Below are 24,265 nucleotides of genomic sequence, written 5' to 3'. Positions count from 1 at the left end.
TTATAACACAAATACCCCAGATTTCTAACACTATAGACTATATTCTACTATACTGTGACACAGAAGTCCCAGTGTACAACCTGCAACACATAAGGATGACAGAGAGCTGAATGGTCTGGTCTTTTGCCCAGAAACTACCCAATCCTAAAAACATAGTCAATATTGAAAACCATCAAGCTCTCCAGCAGTTAAAGGTTTTACACTATTATTGAAAACTTAGAATATAAAATACATTACCCATGCATTATATAAAATCCATTTTTAAAACATAAGCACATCCACTAGTAGCTCCACTTACTTTGCTACTTCACAAGCTTTGCCTTTTATACACTTTCTCAAATTGTAATTTGCCTCTGGAAAAGGAAGCTGTTCAATGGCAACAACTTGACCAAGTACCAGTAATTTCAATTTTTTTCCAGTATTCTTTTCAATTATCAACTGAGAGCACATTTTACACCAATCTGAATAGACTGCATTAACTATATACATGCTCTTTTCTGCTAAATAATGAATGAAACTACAAACAATAACCTTAGGAGTTTGATAATACAAGAAAGTAGATGGGCTGATTCTTATGAAAGGAAATGTCCCACTGCCTCCTTCTCCCTGCATTTACTTCTGGTCATATCTCATAGTCAAGGGCACTTTGTTGAACAATAACCTATTAATTTATTTTTGAATGAATTAGCTTTCCAACCACTTACTAAGTTGAGCTGGCTTGACAAGAAAGACCTTTAGCTGGTTCAAGAAAATAGCTCTTTTCAAAATCAGTGAGACACCACAGCAGCCCTGACCAACTGTTAAATTATTTCAAAGGAAAAAAAAAATATCCATACTGTTTTGGTAGGCTGCAACTGCTTTAGAAGTTGTCATGAACAGCTTCAAATCTACCTTATCCTCTCTGGCTATGGCACTATAATACATACTTAGCTCAGCACCCAAATGCCAGTACTAAGTATCATCCAGCCAGCTGTGAAACATAAAGCCTGGGCCCACCATGCTGCCTTTCAGGAAAAACCATAACTCACTCTGTATTGTGGTGTCAGAATAAATATTCCGACAAGCCAATAGTTGATCACCTTTGCCTAAACCCTACATAAAATGCAAATGGAGGCAGCACAGATGAGCCAGACAGAAAGACATTACATCCCTGCTGAACAAAAAAACCAACCACTGGCTCATTTTACCAAGTACAGCCAAAGTGGTCTCATTTAGTTTGTGCAACCCATTACTGTAACAGTTTTCCTTCAGGGGATCAGACAGAATTAGAATCTGCCATTACTCTATACAAAGCCAGGACTAGATTCAATCACAGGCACCACTCTTCACTGAGTGGTTTGATACTACAGGAGTATGCAATGAGAACCAGTTCTGTATCTAGTGATTTTCCTCACTGATCTGCTTAGCTTCTAAAAATATTATTATTAGCAGAAAACAAACCAACAAACATATTTATTGCAGTCATACCCCAGTTGTCTTAACTAATATTTTGACAGATGATAATCAAATAAAAATGCAGAGTTATTCCATTTTACCCAATAACAGAAGAATTCTTAGAACAGTATCAGGTCTGGACATAGAACACTAATATTTTAACAACATTCCTCTTTTTAAAAAGCTAACTAGCCTTGAGGAAGGTTGAAACTCAGAGAGCCATTTAATTTCTAAAGCTGCTGAATTTTACAACAAACAAAAACCCCATTAACTAGAACTCAACAGCAAATACTTGCATAACAACCAATTTAAAACTGATGTAACATATCAAAGACAAAATGTAACAGGAAGTCAAATACACTTTCCTCAAGACTTTCTCTCTGAAATTTACAATCATCTTTTAAAGTGTTACATGTCACAATTCAAATTTACTTACAAACTAAGAACTACAAACTATTTCAAGAGACTAGATGTTACTAATAGACTGGCTACTATTAAATTTTGTGAGGGGTTTTTGCAATAATTTAGGAATTTTCTATTTCAACTTATTGCTAAAGGTTTAAGACCCCTATGTCCTACCCACCACTTCATTTTCCTTCAGTGGAAAATGAAGTGTTCAGTGTCTCCAATCCAATTTGCAAAGAAACATTTATAAATTAATGCATATTACAGTTGTAAGCTACCTTAAGAAAATAGTATCTTACTATCTCTTCAAAAGAAAAGCAGTAGAAAATGTGGATAATGTAAGCTAAAACATACAACTACATAACTTTCTGAAGAAACTGCAAACTAAGAGACATTTTTATGAATCATAAATCTGTTTTAAATCCATAGGCTCATTTCTCAGGCACTGCTGCAGCAAAATACTTCTAGATACAACACAGTAGTCATTTACAGCTTATCAACAGCATAGACAAAACCCAACATATGAGCAATATCCAGAATAAAGCATGGGAACCTCCTAAAAATGGACACAGCCACTTTGCTTTGCAAGAGCCTCACTGGAATGAGAACACTGAAAGCTTAATTCATTGGTCCACTCAGTTATATCTCAAATGGCAAAACTACACACAGACAGGAAAAACATTACTAACTTTTTAGTACAGGTATTATTAAAGTAATTTTCAACTTAAAGACTACATTTTAAAGCAAATGACAGAAAATTGACTTGACAGAAGCTCAGAGTAAGCATTACTCTCACAGCATTACTTGCTATGAATATGCTACGGCTCCCCAGACTGTAAAGAAATAAACCTTAATATGGTAGAAGCAAAAACTACCACAGAAAAGCTTGAAATATCACACAAAAAAAATAATGAAATGCCATTCTCTCCAGCAGTCAGCATCCTACAATGCATGGACCTCCTGAAGAGTAGTACTATACTCTATTCATAACTGTTTTTTACACCACACTAAGCCAGAAGGGTAGAGTGACAAAAATGCTATGTTAATAAGATGAAAGAGATTATTCTTAACTAAACTAGTTACAGCATTTCGTTCTTTTGACATCAAAAAAAAAGTAGAGGTCATAACTGGCTGTTACTGATTTATACTGACAGAAATTGGGCTCAAATGTTAAATAAAGATTAGTTAATATTTGCAGAAGACTTTGAACATACAAAATGCTATGTAAGTAGCAAGTATTAAGTCTTCCCACACACTCATTCTGGCATCCCTCCAAGCAGGGAAGTCCCACAGAAACACTTCAACAGCAGTAAGGAGAAACAGAGAGAACTCAGGCAATGGCAGCTATATTCACAACAGTCCTTTTAAGGAGCACCTGCAAAACTGGGGAGGAGTAATGCCCACTGCCCATGCTCACTGCCTTCTACAAATCCAACACCAAAAAAGTAGCTTCTGTCCAACATGGCTTATATAAATGGACACTGAACAATCTCTGTTGTAACTCTTGGTAAAACCTAACACAATCTACAAAGTTCCAAAATTTTGTATATGTGGGTTTCCCATTGTCCAGTATTTCTGGTTAAACTACAACTTCACACTGTAAAATCACAGCCTAGAGCACAGCCATCAGTTTTAATACTCACAGAAAAGCTGATTTTCAACAAATCATTGCTCCTGCCCAGAATGGGCCTGTTTACCCAGATCTAAGTTCTAAAATGGTAAGAAATAAAGCAATGAATCACTATACAATAATTTGATCTATCAACAGTAAAGCTCTTCCTAAATGCCTAAAGCAGCAAGCTGAAATTTTTTTAGCTATTTGAAAAAAAACAAGAGGATTCCACATTGTAAAAAACATACAAGGTTTTCCTCCAAGAGCATAAGAAAACAGAATGTTCTGAACAGAGCCTAAAGTGAGGCAGAAAGAAAAGGCAGGCAATGTGTTCAGGCATTATTTGGCCTATTTCTCAACATCTCTGAAGGACAACATAAATATTTCATGAGATTAAACAAAGGTATGTCTGGTTTAATTAGCAGGTACTCCTGGAGATGAGACCTGTAGCCTCAGTATGCCCTCAAAAACTCAGAAGCTGGGAGAGAGATGAGTTGGGAAGAGATGGGACTGAAGATCATCACACAGGATGGTCCAATATTCTGTAAAAAGGCCAAATACAGACCTCATATAAAGAACTGGCACTGCAGCTTCCATAAACCACAGAAAACACCAGAGTGCAAAGGCTCATAATAAGAGCTAACCACAACTGGCTGGTAAGCATCCAGCTAAAGGAGGAGGTCTAGCAGGGTTTTGACAACAGCAGTTGATTAACCACGCTAAAGCTGGAAGAAAATCTCCAGGGGAGGAAACTCCTCTGTAACTGTTCCTAAATCTTCCCTTACCCTTCTGTTGCATTCCAAGTAACACCTGCAAAACTTCTAACTAGAGCAGAGACCAAAATCAAAGAAAAATATACGTGAACTTCCTGCTGGCATAAACTAATGCAAATCAACAGCAGTCTTGGATTTCCTTCCAGAGTTCTAATTCAGCTATGACACTATGTAACATTTCAGGAAAAAAAAAAAAAGATAAAATGGAGATCACTACAAAGATTAGAGGATTACATTTGGAGCTGGCATACTGCCCAAATGTTTTTTGTTTGCCTTTTTTTTTTTTTTTTTTTTATAATTCAGCCCAGGTAGAAAAGTAGCAGACAACAGGAGGAGTAAACTTTTATTTTCTTGGTCCTGCAGTTACAGAAAACATTGGATCAAGCAACTGGTACAACTGGTCAACTACTGAAAGAGGCAGTCCCTTTCAATTCTACATTCTCAGTAGACAAAAGGAGCAGCAGCCATTTGACTGGAGATTCAACCCACAGCAAACTTGTCTTCCTCCCAACTTAGCTCCTTAAGTCTGCTCACCTAGGGGGTTCACATGGGCAGCAAACTCAATCACAAGGCAAACTCAGACCAGAGCACCCTTTTAACACCAGCCAGTCATGGAACTGGGCTGGTCACCTGGGGAAGGCACATCTTCTGTAGCCTGAAGGGAACAAGGATGGAAGGAGGAAGACTAAGAAGGAGGGAAGAAACTCTGGACATGGATATGCTCCACCTCAGTTAAATAACCAGTCTCTCTCTCTCTCTCTCTCTCTCTCTCTCCACACTCCTGGTAAAAAAAACAACTCAATTTTCAATGGATTGCCAGCTTCGTTTTTTCCTGGCAGATTCCCCCCACCACAGGTAATGTAAGGATTCATTTTTCAATCAAACATCTAAGACAAACATTTGCACCTTCCACATCTGACAGAACAAAAGTATTCTACAATTAAGATTTTACATAAGAGCAGTTATTTATACTTTATGTAGCTAATAACTCAATGCCAACATATTCCACATGAGAAACAAGAAAAGTGAAGGTAATGCAACTGGACACAGACCATACTTGTGATGTTATTCTTAGTAATCCTTAACACTTCACTATCCTTCCATTTCTTGATATAATTTCCTTCATTTTACTCATCCTAATTCATCTTCTAGTATACTTAATTCCTTAATACTGTCAAATAGCCCTTCCTGTAAGCAAACAGAAAAACTTCAGTAAGTTTCTTAAATCTCCATGCTACTAAGAATTCCATGCTACTAAGAATACAGATTCAATCTTGCATCCAAAAGAACTGTTTAATTTTTCCATGCTTCCCTTCATTGGATAGGAGAAGACCAACCCCATTGTAGGATTATGCAAGAATGCATAAATCCTCTCTGTAAATAAAACTTCCCTAACCAGTTCTGAATGCAAGGTGTGCTCCCCAGGGATTATACCCCCTTTGAACAAAGGGAAAGAACTTCAGAATTCAGTTCTACAGATTATTACTGCATTGGGGGGGTGAATACAAAGAATCTCAATGCTACTGCATATGAAGAGAACGACTTCTATTTTCTATCCACAGTGTTACTGAAAGTTTCTAAAAATGTCATTTTTATATCACACTGACGTATACAATTTGTGTCTGGCCAACTTTGAAAATTTTGACTTAGCAGTAACTACTGCTTTGAGACACAAATACACTCTCCTTTAAGTACACAGCTTTATTAACTTTCATAAAACTAAATAGAAATTGAGTTCACATCACTAAATAGAAACTGAGCAGTATAACCAGAAAGACAATACAATGCAGGAAGAAAAAAATGCCTAGAGGCTGATTTTTCTGATTATTTTTCAGCTGTCAAACCACAGGTATTTTAAAGAATTTTGTAATTTCACAGTAGAGTAGCAATATGGGGTGTACACAGTGCTACATCAGCAATAATTTTTAATTAATAAACACATTAAAAATTAAACAAATACCAACAGAAATGCCTGAGTTTTGAAAACACAGTTTATCACACTAAGTAAAATGGAAGATCACTTAACAAAACAGGAGCAACTTAAGCATGAAACACTGAATATGAAAATTAAATTCACGAGCACATAAAAAAAATTAAATTTTTTCCATTATCATTGAGTATTTGGTTTAATATACCATTTCTATGTTTGCTAAATCAATATGCAAAAGACAGTTCCACCATTTTGGGTTTTTTGGTGGCCAATTATTTGTTAGGCAAGTAATGACAGACCTATACCACAGATGCAAGATACTTGTGCACCTTTCCTTTCTGGTTACCATAGTTTCAAATGAACTAGATTTCTAGAAATAATACTTAGGAGAAGGAAAAAAAATATCACTGCTTAAATATGAAAAGTGCAAGAAGAATCATATTGATGACTGTATGAATAACACTATATGTGTTATTCATATAAATGCTTAGGAAAGGGAGTTTTATTTGCAAGACCTTTGTCACTGAAACAGTAGTGGAAGCTTGAGGGTGGACAGCAGAGGAAGAATAAAAATATTAAATGCAAATAGAGGGAACAAGAAAGTAGGCACCATAAAATAATTTCTGTATCCATTCACATCTGTCTCACCCTTCTTCAATAATTCTCAATAAAAACCACAATCAGCTCTAGACCAGGTCATTTCCAAGCCTCCATCACCAAGAACACTTTTCAAACATATACTGGGGGTGGGAAGGCATAAATCTTTATAGGAATTTAAGTTTACTTCAAGACTCGAAATAAAAAAAGACCTTCCAATGAAACAGCATAAGCTGTTGCCAGAAAGGTTGTGGAAACTTCATTCTCAAAAATATTCCATACTTGGCTGAATAAGCTTTAAGCAGGAGGCTTGACCAGGCCTCCAAAATGGCTTCTCCTTCCTATACAACTCTGACCTTGAACATGAATCATTTTTTCATTGTGGCATCACTTCTAGGAAGCAACTGCTCCATCCACAACGTGAAGTTTTATTTTATGTGGAGTTAAAAGAATGTTTTTTTAATGCAGTTTTCAAAAAGGTACATCAAGCAATGATAAAAATAAAACAGCATATGGCAGCACACCAAACTGGAACTTTCCTTTAATAGAGTTCCCATCCCAAAATAGGAAAAAAATAACACCAATATGTAAGTTATTGATCTTGAATTATTAATATCACAGTATTTCCCTATATTTAAATTGTACTATTTACCCTAAATCCAGATGCAGTAGTCAGCAAATACTTCCTATTTGTATGCCACAAGCACAGCACTATCAGATGTAGGCTAAAGCCACTGATGACTCTCTGTTTTTAAAAAAATAGTCTTCATCAAGTTTGGCCAGTTTTCTCCCTTAGAAAAACCATCATAATGAGCTCTGTTTCTAAAAGAACCAGAAGTGAATGAAAAATATTGCTAGTAGTCAGGATGTACTGCCTTATTAATCAAATTAAATTAGCTGGCCACTATATCCATAACTATAAATTTATTCCAGGACTCATGGTATATAAACTCACCTTCAAATTAAAAACTAGACACCTCAAATGCATGCTACATTGATTACACAACTGTGTTTCTGACTTTTACTACTTACATTGGGTTTTTTCAGTAACTTTGTTAGCTATATGTTCAACTGTCCACAGTAAGATAATAGAAGAAACACACACACAAAAAAATGGATCTTCAATATTCATGCCCCTACTCTACACAACTCTTCTCATACTGAACATTCCCTGCTGGGAGATTACACTCTGACAAATAAAATCTGCCAATTATATGACTTGCATATTATCTGCTTACTAAGACTTGATATGGTCCAAATTTCCAGAGCTGATCCTTCTTAAGGGATGAACTGGGAATCTTACCTCAAGGAATAACAGGTAATTGCATGAAAGACAGAAAAGCCTGATCTTGAACAGCTTATTTTTACTTGCAAACAAAGTAAAAGTCAATCTTTTTTTTCCCAGATGACACGCTGCATGGTAGATATTATTTCATAAAACTCAGGCTGAAATAGTACATTAAGTAAAAAAATGCAATTCAGCCATAACTAAGAACTGCAACATTACTTCCAAATCTAAATATGCACCTCTTCCTGAGAGGATGCCATGTATTAAACAATAGAAAAATAACTGCATTAAGTCCTCTCTGCCATGTGACTCCATGAACTACACCACCACATCTTCCCTGGAAATAAACTGGGTACTGGGAACCCTAAACAATGCCTCTCACTCTGTGTCCTTTCCTGGAGAAAGGACAAACTTGGGAGAAGCCTGCAGGTAAGGTTAGTTGTCCTGCAGATCACCACTGGCCAGAAATTGAGCAGCATCTCATCAAACCTTGGCAGCAACATGAAGCAAATTTTGAAATGCAATCCCAACTAAACAAAACGTGCATTCCTAAGGTTTGATGTTTCTTTTTAAGTGGTCAATAGTTTTGGAAATGTTTTGTGCTTTCTGACACGTCAGGATAATTATTTTCATGGTTTTGCTAATAGAAAACCCTGAAATTTGGACTCCAGCTGTACTACTTCACAATCTAGATCACTGCAGACACAGGTACTACATGGCAAAAATAACTGGCTTGCCCTATCCAGCTTAAAACAATGGGAACAGATGCAAAAAATACTTTCCTTTCTACGAGAAACACAGAAGCACTAACAAAATACTGCTGGGAAAAACAAATACTCTTTCACTGACTAATATATGGTTATATGTGTCACACGTATTACCTCACTTTACTCCAGTGACTAACCTTTACTGAAGTAAATGCATAAAAAGTAAAATGCATAAAATGTTGGATAAGACCAAGACTAATAAGCCATCATATTTAGATCCATAAGAAAATAAAACATCCATCTATCAAAGAAAAAAAAAAAAAAAACAAGCCAAAACCCACACACACACATGCAACATGCTCTGCATGCTCTGATCTTTAGATACTTGGGTTTGGGTGGGTATTATGATTAACTTCTCCATCACAGATCACAATCTATACTCCAACACATTCCAATCTTCTCACACCAACTCACTGCTCTGATCTTACTCTTTTTCAAAAAGAAGCCCCCCAGAGGGAGAAGCTACACCTAGTTACACAAGAAAGGCACAGAGTAGACAACAGTAAGAATGTATCTGGATATAAAGCATGCGCCCAGATAAAGTACTTACAGGACAGCTGATTAGTTTCCCTCTGAAGTCACAACAAAAAATATCACTGTATACAAATGCAGTCCTATATACCCTTCAACTCTGACTCAAATTGGGATACAGATGTTTAAAAACAAGCTATGTCAGTGCTCCTCCATGGAACTCTGTAGCCAGTGAAGGCTAGGAAAGAGCTAACTTGTCACATTAGAGCCAAGGGGCACCTTGGGAGATCAAATTTTCCCCACATCTCTATCTCCAAAATCAAGTGCCAGATCTCCCCTCATCTATGACCAGTTGAAGGAAAATGTTTTAGAAGAAATGAAACAACTCAGTCTCCTTTCTTCTCCACCCAAGATCTCACAGATCGGAGATTTTCTTAGTAGTGCAATACTTGGAGATTCAGAGATGGTGAAAAGGGACTGGCACTGTGAAATATGCAATATGCATAACCCAACGAATTTAGGACTATGGTTTAGTGTTAGTGATGGTGGTGAGGATCTAGGAAAGAACACAGTTTTCATGGAAACACCTGAACAGTGAAACATCTTACTTAAGATAGAACTTGCTCAGACAACAGCCCCTCAAGCTTCCCAGCCTGAACAAGTCTGCATTAGCCCTTACTTTATACTTACTTTCTTAAACAAAACAGAAACCAAAACAACTTTGCTGTCTTCATATCAACTAAAAAAAATGAGAAAACTTAAAGTTCTAATTAGAACATATGATTAAAAGCACATTTTTTATCTCCAACTCTCAAAGCAGAAGTTTCCACTGTATCACTCAAAAAAACACCTGACTTTGCCAAAATTCACCTCAAATTTACAAGGCTCACCCGTAAAGCACAAAGACACACTTTTGAAAGCAGCTTTTTTTTTTCCTAATACAAAACCCCAACTGAAGTCACTGGACTAGCCTTCATACAGGAAAGGAGTTCACAAATGGTGGAGGAATTTAAATGGTTTACTCCAGAACACTGTGATTAAGAGAAATGCTAGAGCAAGAGCTTCAGTCACACTGATTAATAGTGCAAAGGTATTAATCCCAACCTCTCTCACCAATGCAAACCCTGAGCCCTCCCTTCTCCAAGGTCCCTCACAGAGCCCCCACCCTGCAACCTGAGGCCACCTCACCACAACCTGTCTGGGCAGAGCCAAACTATGCCCCAGGAGCCCCAGCATGAGCAGACCATGGCAGCATGGGTCTCCCTCAGCATACAATGAACACCTTCCTGGTAGGAAGGACTCCAGGATCTTCACAAGGAAATTTCAACTGCCTGAAGCTCCATTTAGTTTCACCCCTGTCAGCAGCCACCAGGACAGAAGGGTCAGGAGGTGAAAAGGAGAGGACCAGAGTAGACAAAACCACAGGACTGCCAAGACAGGGCTGTGAATTTCCACTGATATTTACCCTGAGACTTTAAAAGTGAAGGTGACCTAAAATTGTGGATGGAGCCGAGTTTAAACCAACACAATAAGCCTACATGTCACCATTTATGGTTTTGTGATGTGCATTGAAAAGAGCTCTTTCCATCCCTCCAAAGATTTATTGTGTATTTCACAATTGAGTTTCCTGAGGATTTTCTTTGTCAATGATGCACATGTAAGGAAACTGAAGTTTTCATGATGTGAATGTTTTAAGAGACACTGAGAAAGTGAGCAGAGCTTATTCAAGAAGAATAAACTGATATGTTGATGGCTGCTATCAATCACTTCTTTCCATTACAAGACAATTACCAAAGCAGATAAAGCTCTTGGAAATTTTAGCATCCAGCTGACAGAGACACAAATCTACAACATTCCTTTGCCAGTACATTTTCCTAATTCCTCACACACATACAAGACACACACACAGACACCACCAAAAACCAATGCTACCATTTTGGAAATTCCCACCTACAATATTTTTTAAACTAATCAGAGTAGAAATGGTGTAAGCAGAGATCACACTGAGCTCCAAGCCTCATCTCATTTGAGAAAACACAGCATTCCAACAGCACAACCAAGAAGCATAAGTAACCAGCAGAAATATTTGCTTACTTCTGGGGATTCATTTGGTGAAATTAAGCAACAAAAGTGTTTAAGTTTCTGTAAAAAATATAATCTGTTTATGCTGGCATGGAAGTTCTGGACAACCTAATCTCTCCTATACTTGCCTGCAGCAAGACAACTGAGATGGAAACACTGTATGTAAGTGAAAATGAAGAGTGAGGACTCCCGAATCATTCTAAATTTGAACCACAGGTGACAAAGAGCAAACTAGTTTTAAAAGTTCATAATGTTCCAATGTTCTAACATTTCATTATTTGACTAAGTCTAACGTAGTTGCTCCCACCAACAAGAGCTCACACTTCCAAATGGTTTCTTGCCTGCAGCTATTTTCTACAGGAGACCGTAGCAGCATGTAATATTCAACAGAAGCTGTCTACATTACTTCTTAAAAAAATAATTCAGTTGCCATTGGTAAGCTGTACTGAAACAAAATAAAACCAAGGAGAGCATTTAACCAACAATTCTATTTACACTCCTTCCGAGGGAAAATGATCTGATTCCACACACGGCATGCAATATATTTATGGAATTCAAGTCAGATTAAGAGCCAGCTAACTAAATTCTCCAATTTTTAAAACTGAATTATCTTCAAGTAGTAGAATGCATGTTTAAACTGAGTACTTTAATAAGCTATGAGCCTGTCAACTTCGTCATTTCACCACAATCTATTTTTTATAATATATTAGAGTTTGCATCATTAGTTTGGACCAACTGAAGTAATTTCAGCAATTGGTTGCAAAACATCAAGACTATGTCAAAAAGATCTGCACATAAATTTTAACTAGTCCTCTTAAACATAAGTTCAATTAACCCTTACACTACTTATTGACTTCACTCATTATTACCTTCCTGAACCTGTAAATGGATTAAAAACCTCCAATATAAGTCTGACCCAAAACTACATAACTTAGCAGGTATCTGCACTACGGGGCCTCACAGGAAAATTAAAGTCTCATCCAATCCCCAGTTCCATGCCTGATTTTTTTTTTGTTGGTTTGAATTTAAGCTTATACAATATCCATGCTTATGTTTACCACACTTAATACAAACAACACCAACAGAAATTCTGGTATTTCTTTCTCGGGTTGAATAAAACCCTCATGTAGACACCCAAAAGCCTCATTTGTTTTTCTAGGAAGGATCCACATAAGCCCCCATTGGTTTTGGAGCAAGACTTCGCTGTTAGAAGCGGGAATTAATTCATATTTTTCTCTTTTGTCTGAATTTGAAGCTTTCTTAGTCTTTGTTTAATTACTCAGAACGGTATGGGGATTCCATTCAGATGAAAGCAGTAAAAAGGTTTATGCTACTAACAGCATGGCGGCTGCCTGCTCACACCCAGTTTTATTTTGTAATGAAACTGTAATCATGGTGTTAAGGGAAAAGAAACAGTGTTGCTCATGAAAAAGCCCCCATACAAGAGCTGTGGAACTGTCATTCTGAGACTGATCCCCGCAGCAAGATTTATCCACACGGAGTTTAAGAGCTGGGGATACCGAGAAAGTCAGAAATTAATGTATGTCAATCGCACAACCACTAGTGGTACTTTTTTACTTGTACATAACCAACCAGTCTACACATGCGTATTTTTCAAGTCCTGGACAGTTCAATACCAGATAAACACTCCAGGAATAAGAATATATTCATTAATAAATAATGGATTTAGGGAAAAGAAAATGGGGGAAAAGTCGTTTTAAGTGGCCACACATGACAAACGACAACAAAGTCATCAATCACAAATCGAAACTGCAACTGCCAAGAGTTAGCAGAGAGACCTGTGCTTGCGGAACACCTTGCTAGGAAACGCTAGGAACTCTAGCTTCTGGTCATTTGAAACAAGACTGAACAAAACTCCCAGACAGCATAAAAAGGGTCGTACAACAGCTTCGAGGGAAGAGATCCAAAAGGCGTTTTCCTCCCCTTCCACTTCAACAAAATCCAACAGAAGACGTGGAAGCAATTCACACGAGGTGACCTTTGCGCTTCCGCCAGCAGCTCCCTGCAACAGCCGCGCTCTCAACGCACCTCGGGCAGCGCCGGCTGCGAAAGCCCCGGGTTCTCCACCGGGAGGCCGAGGCGGGGGGAGCAGCTCCGGTGGGGAGCGCGGTGCCGGGGCCCAGCGGAGGGTCCCGGCGGGGCCGCGGGAGGAAGCCGCTGCCTCCCGCGCGGGTGCCGGCCAATGGGCGGCGGGCGGGGGCGGGCGGGCGAGGCGGCGGCGGAGCAGGCCCCGGCGGGGCCGCGTGTGACGCACTTCGGTAAAGCCGCCGCCCGCCCGCCTCCGGCACGAAGCGCCGCGCCGTCATGGCCCCTCCTCGCCCCACCGAGGGAGGGAGACGGCAGAAGGAAGCAGCGCAACCGCGGCGGGTTACCTCCGGACACTCCTGAGGCGGGCGGGAGGGAGGGAGGAACGTGCGCTCCTCCCGGGGGAGGCGAGGGAAAACGTGGGGTCACGCCGGCGGATAAGGCGCCTGATGAGACCGGACACGCCAGGGTGTGGCTCCGGGGAGCACACGGGAAGAGAAGGGAGAGGCCGGGGGGGGGGGGGGGCGGCAACAGTGTTACCGACGCTGCCCGAAAGTAATTAAAATTAAATAAATAAACCTAACACACGGTAACTGCAGCACAGGACTGGGCAGCTATTGAAAGTTTGTGTTAACTCTAAACACGGCATCCCGTGGGAGGACAACAACAGCGGGAGCCGAGCCGGGGCAGTACAATAAGCAAATAAAAAGCAGCGAAAGAGAGAGCCGAGCGCCTTAACTACCCGTTCTCGGTAGTGAAGGGGAAAGAAGAAAGGAGGAAAAAAAATAAAAAATAAAAAAAATCGTTTAGTCCTGGATTTCCACGGGACAGACGGATTACACAAGGCTGCCAGCGGTACGGGCAGGGATGGGGGGGCAGCCTTGCAGGCACCCGCAGCCCGCACAGCAGGGGTGAGGTCGGGTAGGGAAAGGAATATCCGAAAAAAAAAGGGCCGCCCAGCCATCTGCTGCCGCTCTCCTCACTCCCCTGTCCTTCCAAGTCCCGCACCACAACAACAACAACTTCATATATTTATATATTTAATCAGTGTAGAGAAAATAAGCGCCCAGAAAATAGAAACACCAGGAAAGCTCTCGCTTCCTACCTGGGCAGGGTTCAGCTCAGTTCAGTGCGTGCAGAGAAGGAGGGGACAGAGGAGCACTATCTAAAACAAAAGTGGCGCCAAAACCCCCCAGAAGAAGCATTCTTCTTCCTCCTCCTCCTCCTCCTCTTCCCCCGCCCTCCCCCATCAGGGCCAGCGAGAGCCCAGCAGGGTTCCTGCAACACGCGGCTCCCGGCATCGGGCGTCCCCGGCAGCAGTTGGCAAGAGCCCTTTCTTAAAAAAAAAAAAAAAAAAAAATTAAATAATAATAAAGCCGAACGGAAGCTGCCACAACTCTTCCTCTTAGCGGGCAGGCACCGAAGAGCTTGCCCAAAGTCACTCGGAGGGGAAAACTCGCCCCACAAAGGCCTTCCCCGCGCTGGGCGCCGGGGGGAAAAGGGGGGGGTCGCCAACTCTTCTGGAGGAGATATCGGAAAAGGGGGGGGGAAGGCACGGGTCAGTCCCCACGTCCTCACTTGGACCCAGGGAACTCGTTCTCGCCAGCACTCCAGTCTAATCCTTCGGGAAAAGGCGGCCGGAGTTGCCTCAGCTCGGCCGAGGCGGGGAAGAGAGACTGAGGAGACCCCGATATTTCTCGGCACTTCCCTCCGCGGGGAAGCGGCCGGGAAGGAGCTGGCAGGAAGAGCTCAGCTTCTGTGCGGCGGGAAGGAGGGGGGAGCGCTGTCAAGGGTGGGAGTCCCCTCTCCCCGGCCTCCTCCGACTCTCCACCCCGGGCCACCGGCAGCCGCCCCACCATTTTCTCCTGCGCGCCGCGCGGCCCAGCTTTCCCCCCCACCCCCCCCACCCCTTCCAGGCGCGGCCCGCTCTGTCCTCAGCGGCTCCGACCCCCCCTTTTTTCCTCCTTCCCCACCCCCCGAGCGGCCCGGCCCGGCTTGCCCACACACACACACAATGCCCGAGTCCTCCATCTTGCCAGCAGCCCCTGCTCAGCTCGGGAGAAGGGGGGAGGAGGAGAAGGTGGTTCTCCATTTTAGCTCGCCGAGCACTGGGCCCAGCCTGCCCGCGGCTGGCTCTGGGGAGGAGGAACGGGGCTCCGGGCGGGCAGTGGGGCGGCTTTCGGCGCCCTCTCGCTCTCTCACTCCGCCGCTCCCGCTCGCGTCCCCCCTCCCCGCCGAGGCGCGCTGGGAAGGGGGGGGTGGGGAAGCGGGGGGCTGGAGTGTTTTCGCGGCTCAGCCCCGCCGTCCTCCATCTTGGCTGCGCGGAGTCCCTGTGGCCAGCCGGCCTAGCGCCCCGCGCCGTTCCCGCAGGCCCGGGGACCGCGGGCCCCGTCCCGGCCTCTCTCCGCAGCCACGCACCGCGATCCCGAGTCCCCCCTCCAAACTTCCAGAAGCTTCGCCGCCATTTTCTAACTTACCTTGCCCAGTGTCGGCGTAGGCAGCGAGGAGGCCCAGGCTCGTAGCTCCGCTCCTATATCCCCGGCCCGGCTGCCGGTTGCGCTCCCGGCCCGGCCCGGCGACTTGGCGGCGGAGGGGGGGTGTTCGGGGAGGGCGCGGGGCGCGGGCAGGTTATTTAATTTGGCGGCGGCGCTGGGGATTGTTTGGGGTGTTCGCTGCTCGGCGGCTGGCGAGCGAATGGAGGGCGCAGGCGCCACCTGGCGGCCAGCGGGCGAGCTCGGCTCTCCTGGGCGTGGGGCGACACCTGCCGGGCACCCGCGGGCCCGCCGAGACGAGCGGGGTAAACAAGGTGCCGCGCATGCGCGCTCCTCCCGCACGCTGCCCCGCACCCCCCCCTCCCGCACCCATCCCGCGGTTCCTGAGGAGCTGGGGGGGGGGGGGGAAGCGGGGTCACCCCGGTAATGGGGGACCCGGGGTCCTCTGTGGAGGAGGCCGAGGTGTTGGCTGCGTTCTCGGGGCAGGCTCGGGTAACCGAGAGGCGAGGGCGGCCTAAAAAGGAGAATTGCGGCCCCCAGGGCGGGCCTGGCCTGGCCTGGCCTGGCTGCTTTTCCCCTTTGCAACACTGAAGCGGCTGGAAAATGATTGTTGGGGCTGAGGCAAAGTTCAGGCTGGCTGGAAATGCTCCACGGAGGACTCGCCATGCTCCGCCCTCACCGCAGCCGAGGAGGCGGGAGGGGAACGGGCCGGGGCCGCAGGGTGCGGGGCCCTGCAAAGCCCCCGGCCCTGTGCGCAGCCCCCCGGAGCTGTGTGCCCCATCCTCAGCCATCCTGCCCTCAGGAGCCCCGCCTCAGGGAGCCGATGGGTTTGGAAGATAAATTTCCAGCTGCCCGCATGGGTGCTGGAGCCTTATCTTGCTCAGCGTGCCTGGCGGTACGGAGAGGAGCAGCGTTTGCTGGCAGGGATGGGGCTGCTCCTGGTTAGGAACGTTCTCCTCAAATGTTTTCTGCTTCTCCCGCTTTAAATTGGGGTTTGGTTCTAGGCTCTGGGTGCCATTCCTTTTTAATCCCCTTTTTTACGAACCTGAAGTCACATCTAAGCAGCACAGAACACTGAATCAGAAAATTTGCGATGCTATTTTTCTAAACGTGCAATTCAGCAGTTCCTTCTACGTTGTTGGTTTTTGTTTTTTTTTTTTTTCCTCTGGATTGTGTAATGCCAAGCACATTACTCATGTTGAATAGTTGCACATAGGCTTTTGGTCAGATCAGTCAGCACAAGAATAGTTTTGTCCTGGCAATTAGTTTCTAATCATCGTCTTGTGTTCATCTACTTTAAATTTCAGGGAGAGGAGTTAGCGTAACTAAGCAGGCACCAAGCTGAGTTACTCAGCTCACCTGCCTAACAAAAGGAGGACACTTAAGGGAAGAGTATCCATCAGTTCCAGTCTTTTCAAACCTGAGATGAGACATCCCAGAGCAAATGACACAATGCAAACCGTGATCAGATAAGTAGTGTTAAAGTTAAAAAAAAAAAAAACCCGGTGTAATAGGAGTTGATGTCACCTGGCAATTGGAGATATAATCCGTCGGTACATGAGACTGATTTACAAAAATGAATTACATTCTAACACTTCGACGCGGCTTTCAGAATGTTTTTTCATCGCCTGTCAAGGTGGGGGGGGAAATAAAATTAAGAAAAAATTCTCGCTTTTAGGAAATATTTTTAAATAGTGTCCTGAATAAAATATTGTTATGGCTTAATTTACAGCTGAGGAGGCTGATCTTGTATATGAATATGTTAACGTCTGTCTGGAAACTGTAGAATTGTGAATAAAATATAATCTGTTCAAAACATTAAAAAAAAAAAAAAAATTACAAACAAACTAAAATTCAAAAATACGATTGTTAAATTACAGACAAATAGACGGAAAGAAGCTGGATCCATTTGTGCCTTTCCCCTACAAAATCAGCTTCTGACAGCTGCCGGACAACTTTTCCATCAGAATTACTGCAGCTTCCAAAACTAACACTTCGCAGGCACACGGAATGCCAGTAATGTGTCCTCTGCTGGAGATACCATGGGGTTCCTCAGATCAGAACTCAGATCCAGGACTTGGTGAGGTTGGAGCAGGAGCTGGCAGAGGCACAACCCCGAGTCAGCTGCGCATAAAATCCACGTACTCGGCTCTGCATCAGATGTTTGCTCTGTTCTGAAAGCCCCGCAGTCCACACTTGACCTCATAGCTGAGATTTTTTAGGTAAATGTGTTTAACGGGCTAAATCGTGGGGTTTAGGGTGTGTTTTTCACGGACTGAGTGTGCAAGTGCTGGCACTGCTTGCCAGGGCTGAGTTCAGCTGACCCGGACCTTGAAGCCACGATTTGTGACACTTCTGGGTGTCCTGGCTGACTTGACTGATTATTTTTCTTTTTAAACGTGGGACAACACGGCGGAGAGCAGCCCCCAGGTGCATGTTACAAAGCGCTGGTCTCAGAGTCTGCCTACGAGGATTTTGCACCCTCCAGTTCATTTCCTCCCTCCCAGTTGTTCCATTCAGCTGTTTGCCCGGCTGCTGTCTAAGCAGAACTGTTGCCTCATCAGAAAAGGGGGCAGGGACATTTGTTTTCTAAAGGACTGGTTTCATTATTACTTTTTTTTTTCTTTTTTTTTTTTCCCCCGGAACCAATTTCTTGGGGTACTATTTAGAGCACAAGTACATAAGCAATTCCACCAGCACCTCTCCTGTAGGGGCCAGGAATGTTCCTGCTCTGCTCCAGTGACAAGAAAAAAGGAATTTCTTAAGCTCGTCGTGCCCTGGGAGGATTCCTATGGCAGCACCACACTCAGGACATGCAAAAAAAAGTCAGTTTGCACCTAACAAACAACAATCCCTCAAAGAGTGAGTAGGAATATAGGGGGCAGAAAAATGGAACAAGTTCTGGACCATTTTGTTTGTTGTCTTTCTGAGGGGCAAAACTGGTTCTGTGAAGAACCCAACTCCAGCATTTTCCCCGTGAGCTGCTCATCCTTCTAGGACTGGGCCTTCCTACAAAGAGGGAAGAGAAGACAAAAAGCAGTCCCTCTGCTGGCACACCCCTTCTTGCTAAGTTAACAATTCCAGAATGGGCTCCTGCCATCTGTTCAGGCTTCATGAAGAAATCAAAGAACATCCCAATGTTTCTGTACAGTTTTAGCACTCCAGCATACTTTCCAATACAATGGGGAAAAAAAGAAAAAAAAATCAGCATTATCCAAGGATGACAAGGGGATATGTTTTAAATTCTGACAAAAGGGGGTTGTGTCTGATAGAAAAGAACTTCTGTGGAAAAGTGCAAGAGAAAGTGTTCTATGGGACTAGGTCACCTTTCTCTTAACAGCCATACTTCAAAGGGCTTCAAAGTCCACCATTTCTGATACTGAGCCAAATTCAGGGATGATTTGACAAAGACTTTGCAACAGAGACTTTGCAACTAAGCTTGAGCCAAAAAGAGCTCTTGATCAGTCACTCAGTTAAGAAACAGAGCAAGGGAAGAGTAGATACCTATTCCATGTCTGAATTGAGGGCCAGAGGTTCACCTCTAGAGAAGACCAGAATAAACTCAAGCTGCCAGATGGCTGATTCATTCTTCCAGGCAGGAGATTCATGCTCATGCTGCTTCCTTTTCTTTGACAACAGTGGAACAGGAAGCCCCTCTGTAATTCTGTTTCCTCTTTTCTATTAAAAAAAAAAAAAACAAAACAGCACCACAATCCTTTACCATGCCTTTTATTTTGGAAAAAAAATATATATATATATATATATTTATATATATATATAAAGATTGGGTTATGAGAATTGGAAAACAAACCAAACTTTATATACTGGGTTCACTCCAAAGTGGTAGCCTTGGTAGCCTGTATAAAATAAGCCACAGCCATAATTTTATCTGTTTAGTTGAGCACTGAGGAGAAAAGCAGTCCTCCCAGTCAGATTCCCACTCCCAGATTTTTGAAACTGGCTTAGTCACTCTAGGGAAATCTTCTCTAAATCCTTTTGGAGATGAGCTATTACGTAAGGAACAAAAATAAGGACCAAAAAATGGGTTACTTTCTCATTATTTGCAGAAGAGAGTTTGCACATCAGTAGCTCGTTAGGCCTTCCCTGTCCTACAGATAATTTCTTTGCAATTTTCATACTTCTCTACTATTTGAATGTCTCTATTTCTTGCTGGGTTCTTTCCAGAACACATAACACAAGTCTGAATTTTCGTTGATTCAGTAAATTTCTGCCTGCTGTCTTCCCAGACCTGTAAAGGAGCACAAAATCAGTTTGTCCTGGGTCACTAAAGAGGAACTTTTAACTCCACTACGAGCTCTAGAAAGAAATAAAACACCAATAAGTTGCATTAGCAGGAGCTTTATTCAGCCCTCTGTACTACTTGTTACCCAAAGCCTGGTGCTCATTGCCCTGTTCGGGGTGAGTTGCTCTTCCTAGAGCTCATTCTTGGAGATAAAAATCCCTCAGCCATGTTTTACAGTTTTCAACACCAAACTGTGGAAAAGCCACACCAGTTCTTGGTAGGAAATAGTCAAAAGTCCTTTTCTAGAAGAGCTTTCGCTTGAGGCATCACCTCACCTGAGGGAAAGAGTGAGCATTACTATTCCTGCACCTCTCTTGGACCTGGGACATCATCTGCTGCAGTCACCAGCCCCAGGGAGGAGGATTTGGGTGACATTCCTGTGTTCTGCCGCTAAGTTCAGGCAGAGGGAGCATGAACCGAGGGGCAATTTGTGACTCAGGCACCGTCACAGCACCGGTGCCAAAGTCTGTGGCAGAAGCACAGGAACCAGAGAAACACGTTCCAGATGGGGTGAGCTGGTTCTGTGGCAGGAAAAAAACGAGTGTGGAAAGAAGAAAAGCTGGGGGGAGAAGCAAGCAAGGACTGAAATCAGGTCAAGAGGGCCAACAGTGGCAGCTGGCCCAGAGCAGGGGAAGCAGCTTCAGCCAAGTGACATCTACAAAGCAGGGAAACTTCATCATCCTCTTGAGGTGCTGGGTAAGTGACCCAGCAGGAACAGAAAGCTGGTCAGGTATGGTAGGGGCATGCAGCCCCCCCGAGCCTCTCATATGGAGCCAGGGGGTTGTCTGAAAAGGGGAGGAAGGAGGTTTGTTTGTGGCTGGATGTGGTTGGGGGGGAAGTGGGACAGAAACATTGTTATTCAGCTTGACCTCTGCCCCAGATTAAAGAGAAAATTTTGAACAATAAACATATTTATGTCTTAAGCACTGAGGAAAATCCTCCATCAAATGACTGGGACAGCTCTCTCCTGTATCTGCAGGCAAGCAGCAGGTTTGGATATTGACAGTGGGTTGGTTTTCTTCATCTTTTCCCTCCAAACTGCCAAGGCAAGAATTTAGAGAGTTAACACAGGAGTACATGCAATGAGGGGTTGTTACTTCCATGACATGTTCCAAGTCAAGGAACAAATTAGTCTTTCAGATTACAATCTTGCATGGTTTCCTGGGGCTGACCTACCACATTCCCAAGATCCTCCCTGTACTCCTCACATGGTTTCCTTTGGTTTAGATCTCATCATCAACCAACTTCAAGGTTTCTTACAGTCAATGCTTCTCAGGAGTCCCCTCTCTCTCCTTCCAGGAGAGTCTGGGGCACAGGGGGAGGTGGAACCAAGGCAAAGTGTGATCTTATCCAAGTGTGATTTAGATTTTTTTTTAAGTGACACAGTGCATAACAAGTAGCAAGGAACACAACACTTGATGGCAGCTTGGTGGCTTACACAGAGGTTCAAAACCATTAGGATAAAAGTACTTCTTTTAGGGTGTAACTTTGGAGCAGGATCGTAGAGGTCCCACCCAGCCTCAGTGCCTGGAGCTGTGAGCAAGTGTTTCCCCTCCCTGGCAAAGGGTATTCCTTTAATTTTGTAACAAAGTCAGAAAAGACATAACATGAATAAATTAAAATGCTGTCTCAGTAATTTCTGGAAGTGAGATTAATTCCTTCTACAAAATTTGCAGGTGACCATATGCTTCCCTGCTAAGCTTGGTTTTCCAAGCAATTATTGTAATGATTTTCCTAGAAGTTTTCACAGTGGGACCCTGCAAGTGGTTTTCATTTTTTGATAGCAAATGACATTTTCCAATCTAAGAGCAAAAGCATAATTCAAGTGTCTCTCCAGTACCTTTCTGGCAAGTCAAACTTCTCAAGCATTTTATCTCAGCCATCATCAATGTCTTTCCAGGCTATAAAACTGTAAATAGATAATTATCCAAAGGCAACCAAGTAGTTTTCACCTCTCTTGAAATATTACATACAATGTCATTAATACCATTCCCACCCCCCAGATTTTCCTTGGGATTTTGTTTATCCAACCCATTTCTAACTGAAACTTGGACTTGGTGATCTCTGAGGTCCCTTCCAACCCAGCCAATTCTATGATTCTATGATTCTAGTGTCTCCTTTCCTGCTCAAGGAAAAAGCAAGTTGCCCAAAACTGTGTTCTCTGAATTAATGCTCATTATTTTACTGTAACATTGATGCCAGTATTGCTTAATAGCAATTCCTAGGTCAGAAAAAACTACAGATAAAAATCTGAATTTCAGCCAAGGTTTGTTATTACCACAGGTAATTTGCCTCCTCACAGAAAGCCACATTATAATTACAGGAGGCTAATTGCTATGCAGCAGCATCAGTACATCTCTTGGAGCAACCCCAATCAGTGCAAAGGCACGGCAGGGTCACAGGGGAGGAAAGGGTGGTTTGTTGTTTTTTTTTTTGGATCACATTTCCAAGCTACTCCGTAAAACTTATGCATGTAAAATACACAAAAAACCCCAAACCAAACAAAAAAAAAAAAAAAAAAAACCAAAAAAACCAAACCCAAAAAACCCCAAAAAAACCCCAAAGCCAAAGCCATATAATGACTAACTGTTTGCATACTCACTGCTGCAGAAAAATACTGCAAACCCCAGGAAATTGGCCAAATCCTCCTAGCTGTATGAAGAACCAAATTTCCCTTTGGTCTTACATCACATGTTAGAACTTCCACACTTCAAAAGGCAGAAAAGGTTCCCTTGAGTAGTTACTAAATACTGTGGCAGCAAACATCACCACCCCTTGTAACATTTAATCTTAATATTCAACAGCTCAGCCTGAACACAGCAATCAAGTGTCTGCATTAATTTCCCAGCCAGTTATAATTCAATTCGAAGAAGCCATTAAAGTTAATTTTTTGATAATTTCAACAAAAATAAGCATCAGAGCTTTTTTTTAAAATCCATGCCTTAGGTTAATAAAAATGCTTTGGCAAACTCTTTGTCCTGTAGTTTCAGGCTGCACAGATAGCTAACAAAAATAAACATTGGAGCAGTTAAAAGTAAATAGGCAACATTTTAAAAAGTATTTAAATACTCCAATTAAAAAAAACAACCCAAACAAAACCAAACACCACCTACAGCAACTGAAAATCTTTGTTGTTCTGTGAAGTTTACATCAAGCCCCCAAATGACTTTTAAGAAGTACATAGAGAGAATTATCTGTAGAGATACACACGACAGCAGTCAGTGGTTGTTTTGTTTCAAGGCAGTAAAAGCTAAATGCATGGCCAAAAAAAAAAAAGCATCTGTGGGTTTTCCTTATTTGAAAATAATTAGGATTTCTGTTCCTGTAGCAGGCCTGCAATTTCCACATTTTTTAACAAAATAGTTCCAGAATACATTATTTAAAACTCTTGTAATCTGCCATGAATCTAGAGCAGGAAATGGCTCTGCTGTTGCAAGTAAAATGGAAGTAAGGAAGATTTTACACAGAAGGTACTAGAAGAAAGTTACTGAATACTGGTACTTTCAGACATTCCATAGCTCTGAATTCCATGTAACTCTATAAAAATCAGTTCTGGAGACATCTTTTTCTTGCTACTCAAGTCCTGTTCAAAGCATCTGTGCTTCTACCTCCTGCGTTTGCATCCTTCATTTCTCTCTCTTTAAACATTTATCAGTGTTCATGGCATTTCTCCTCTGTTTCTTTAAGACACTAAAACTCAAAGTTATTTGAAAAAACACCTTCCAAATTCAAGCTGTCAACGTTTGACCGTGCTCATTATTTTTTCACATTTAGTCAGAAGAGAACTCTGATTATAGTTTAAAACAAACCTAACCCTCCAGACCTTGTTGTCTTGCTAGCAAGCTTCTAACCCTTTAATGTTCTTAAGTGATTAACTCCTACTCCTGCTAAGGTATAGCTGTGTGTTTTATAACATTTATCAAAAAGCTGCAGTCAGGGATATAACATACCTTCTATAAGCAAAAAAATGCTATTTTTGTTTGCATATTATTTGGACAAGGTGTCTGCTCTCCAGGTATTATTTGTGACCTACTTCCAGGCTGTCCTTGGTCAGCTGACACACTC

At 42.5% G+C, this 24,265-nt stretch overlaps 1 protein-coding gene across 5 annotated transcripts in view; it reads right to left on the bottom strand.

The window, feature by feature from the left end:
• Positions 1-16,011, bottom strand: part of STAG2 (STAG2 cohesin complex component) — a 74,083-nt gene extending 58,072 nt beyond the window's left edge. For 4 of the 5 annotated variants that reach the window (XM_071758262.1, XM_071758267.1, XM_071758266.1 and 1 more), the window contains exon 1: positions 15,883-16,011. The gene's annotated coding sequence lies outside the window, so the exon portion shown is untranslated. Of the gene's footprint in view, positions 1-14,510; positions 14,631-15,882 lie in introns of those variants that run through there. The other variant, XM_071758263.1, reaches the window with a different exon arrangement.
• Positions 16,012-24,265: the final 8,254 nt, after the last annotated feature.

Source organism: Heliangelus exortis, chromosome 14, assembly GCF_036169615.1.
Source record: "Heliangelus exortis chromosome 14, bHelExo1.hap1, whole genome shotgun sequence".
Classification (NCBI taxonomy): domain Eukaryota; kingdom Metazoa; phylum Chordata; class Aves; order Apodiformes; family Trochilidae; genus Heliangelus; species Heliangelus exortis.
Note: the sequence above shows the minus strand (reverse complement) of the source record. Positions and strands in the feature narration are given on the sequence as shown.